Source organism: Malania oleifera, chromosome 4 (genome assembly GCF_029873635.1).
Source record: "Malania oleifera isolate guangnan ecotype guangnan chromosome 4, ASM2987363v1, whole genome shotgun sequence".
Classification (NCBI taxonomy): Eukaryota; Viridiplantae; Streptophyta; class Magnoliopsida; order Santalales; family Ximeniaceae; genus Malania; species Malania oleifera.
Window position 1 is genome coordinate 25,690,885 of NC_080420.1, and position 3,363 is coordinate 25,694,247.

A 3,363-nucleotide genomic window follows, 5' to 3' on the forward strand; every position below is an offset into this window, starting at 1 on the left:
TAATTTTCTCCTGAATTTTTTGAATTTTTTGTTATTTTCCTAAGTTCCAAAAACAATTTTTAATCTAATATATATATATTTGTAAAATTTTTTATTATTTTTTATTTTTTTTTGTGATTTTTAACATAAGAATTATTTTAAGAAGGAAAAAGCAAAGATAACTATCTTAGAAATATTTTTAGAATTTTCCAATTTTTCTTGATTTTTTTGTAATTTGTTTGAATTTATTGTGAATTATTGATAGTTTATTTAAAAACTCAAACGGTTTCCATACCGGTTCAAAAGACTCGAACCGGTTTGGAGAAGAACCGGTTCAAAAAGGGGGTAACCTATTTAACGTCTGGTCAAGACCAAGATGGAGCACATGTCGATGCCTCATTCGAGTATGCTTGCGGATTGGGATTGGTGTGGTGATGTAATCCTGATCATCCATAAGCGAAGATCGGATGACACTGGGGGCGACACGCGTCTTACTAATGCGGTAACCGGTTCCACGTGTCGTGCGCTGGGAAGGTGAGTGGATGGTTGTTATTGCATCTGATGCTACAATCTTAGCCATTGGTGTGGTGTGGAGATCCGGCGTTCTGAGAGAACCGTAGGGCTTTTCAATCGGACAGGTGGAAAGGCGCCGCATGTTCAAATCCTGCGGCCCTAATGGCTAGGATATTTAAGCTAAAAATTTTACTTTCCTCTCACTTTGCCCTTTCTCTCTCAAGATCTTCTTCTTCTTCTTCCTTCTCTCTCCACTCCACCTTTTCTGTAACTCCCACTCACTCGCCTTTTCTTCCCTTCGCTCCTTGCCATCGAAGTTCTACTCACCCCCTGAGGTCTCTCTCCCCCACCCCGCCATAAGTGCCTCCAGATCCCATCAACTCTGACCATTTGTGGCTTTTTCTAGAAGCTTTGTCTCAAGATCTTCTATTCAGGTTGGGTTCCTCCTTGCCAGCGGCCGCAACCAACTCCCCCACTATCCCTACTCTGTTCCGGCGAGTTCAAACTCAAAGCCCCAAAGCCCCCTCTAGAACTCGCCTTTAATCTTCCCTGTCTCTACACTCCTCCAAACTCGCCTTCACAACTCACCCTCTTCCCCCACGATTTGATATCCCTAAGTTTAGACTCTTTGATACCCTTTTTCACCAAACCCCCTAAATGTCGAGTCTTCTCTTGTTGTCGATGTTCCCAACAAGACACCTCTAGGCAAACGGAATGGATCCGAGCTCTCCCTAAGCTCGAAAGGTAGGATACCTTAATGGCAACGAACCACTTAGCTCTCAAATACGATCAAGCAGATAAGTGTCAAATTTTCACTTTTTTTTTTTTTTGGTTCTTACTATGGTGATGCTTCGAATGTCAAGTGGTGATTGAATTTGTGTGAGCTAAAAAATGAAAATCCACTCACTTGCTTGTGATTCGAGGTTGGTGATGATGATGTTGCTTGGTGCGTGCATTTCTCTTATTAGGGTTTTGGGGCAGAGAGGAGGAGACGAGATACTCTCATCTCATATAAGGTGAGCAAGCAACGGGTTGACTCGCGCAAGTCAACCCATGAGAGCTCAGATTACTCGAGTGGATCACGTACTGGAAAACACGTGTGAGTTTAAGTTGATCTTTTCATAATGGTCTTTTGGATTATTTTCTATGGACTTAGGTTAGGTATTAGGAATGGGCTTGAGTCATATTTATAGTGGGCTTGGTGTGAGTTTTGCAAATCAAAGTGGGCTTCTAGGTTTTGAAAATGGGCTGAGGGTTAGTTTTCTAAATTTGGCCAGCCCAATCACATTTTAAAACAAGGCTTGGGTGATTTTTAAAATGGGTTGGCCCATTTTCATTTTAAAATAGGGGCCTGGTTATGAAAATTGGAATTGGGCTGGGCGATTTTAAAAACCTTAAATGGGCTTATTTTATTTTAAAACAAGGGGTTAGTTTTTTTTCTAAAACAAATGGAATTCGGGTCAGGAGGTTTGGGTGCCATGACCCAAGTCACGTAATTAGGAGTTAGATAGGGGATTCGGACCTCAATTCGGGTGCGGGTCTAAGATTCAAGTTTGGGTCCACACTCAAGTTCAAAACCTGAGAGAGGGGGAGAGCACTTGTATTCCCACTTACACACATTCCGCTATCACATATATTAAGCAACTTTAGGAGTAGAGTTTTGGATTTTTACCTTCTTACTTTCATCCTCCGATCTTCTTTTCTGGCTCTCTAGGTCTGTCTGTGCATGAGTTCTAATGTGGGGAGCTCTCTGCTCTGCTATTGAATGTTGCTCAGAATTCTGAAGTTGAAATGCTACTCTTGTGCTATGAATTCTTTACAGGGCTTTCTCTCTCTCTCTAGTGTTTTTCTTTGAACTCTCCCAGCTCTCTCTTTTTTTTTTTTTCAAACTAGCAGAACCTCCCCTCCCTTTCTACTTTCTTTCTCTCCCAATTCTTGCAGGGTTTCTATATGTTTTTCTTTTCTTTTCTTTTTCCTGTGTGTGTTTGCTATAGTGAGAAAGTCTAACGGATGGGTTTGGCACCAATTTTCTCCCTCCTTAACAGAATTCTTCCTTTATTCCCTACACTGGAAAGGAATAAATTCCAACATATTGCACACGTGAAGGTATTTTCTTTTATTTCCTGACTTTCATTTGCTCACCGACGTGTTGTTTTCCTTTTGTGTGCAGGAAACCTTGGAGATCCAGCTGGCAGACCAGGGGTGGAGGGCTTGTGTTTTTTTATTTTACTTTTTCTGTCTTTCTATAATTTTGTGTAAATGCATGAACCCCCATCCCTTCTTCTACTACAATATCTTTTTGTACCATTTTTACTTCCCTGTACTTTTGAATTTGTTATTTTCTGTATTTTGCATCATCCCTTCCTATATTTGTTTTCCTTGTGCCCTGTCCCCCCCTTTAAATAACAGATGACTTGATTTTATTCAATTTTGACCTACAAAGTTGACCAATCTTTGTTTCAAAATGAAAACCTAGTTAAAAAAAAAAAAAAAAACCTTAAGACTTGCCTAAAACCCGATTTCCAAAATTTAGAAGACTTACTCTAAAATTTGTTAGACTTAGTTCAAAAATCGAAAAGCTCAATTTAAAAAAAAAAATCTAAATACTCAATTTAACAGTCTGAATGACTCAGTTAAAAATTTCTAGACTCGAAATTAAAGAAACGAAAAGTTGGGTTTTTAAAATAAGAGGGTAACATTTTAAGACTAAAAGAACTTCACCAAAAGTTTGGAAGACTTCTACTACAAGGAACCAATTTTGAAACCCTAATAAAAGAAAAATAATTTTGAAATCAAGGTTAGAGAACTTGGACTCACTTTAGGTTCAAAGACTTAAATTAAAAATAAAGGACTCAGTTTCTAAAAATTAGG

At 38.9% G+C, this 3,363-nt stretch overlaps 1 long non-coding RNA gene across 1 annotated transcript; it reads left to right on the forward strand.

The window, feature by feature from the left end:
• The first annotated feature begins 581 nt into the window (after positions 1-581).
• On the forward strand, positions 582-2,920 carry LOC131154163 (uncharacterized). The gene is made up of 2 exons (XR_009136378.1): positions 582-1,591; positions 2,663-2,920. It is a non-coding gene; the product is annotated as an uncharacterized LOC131154163 (long non-coding RNA).
• The last annotated feature ends 443 nt before the right edge of the window (positions 2,921-3,363 follow it).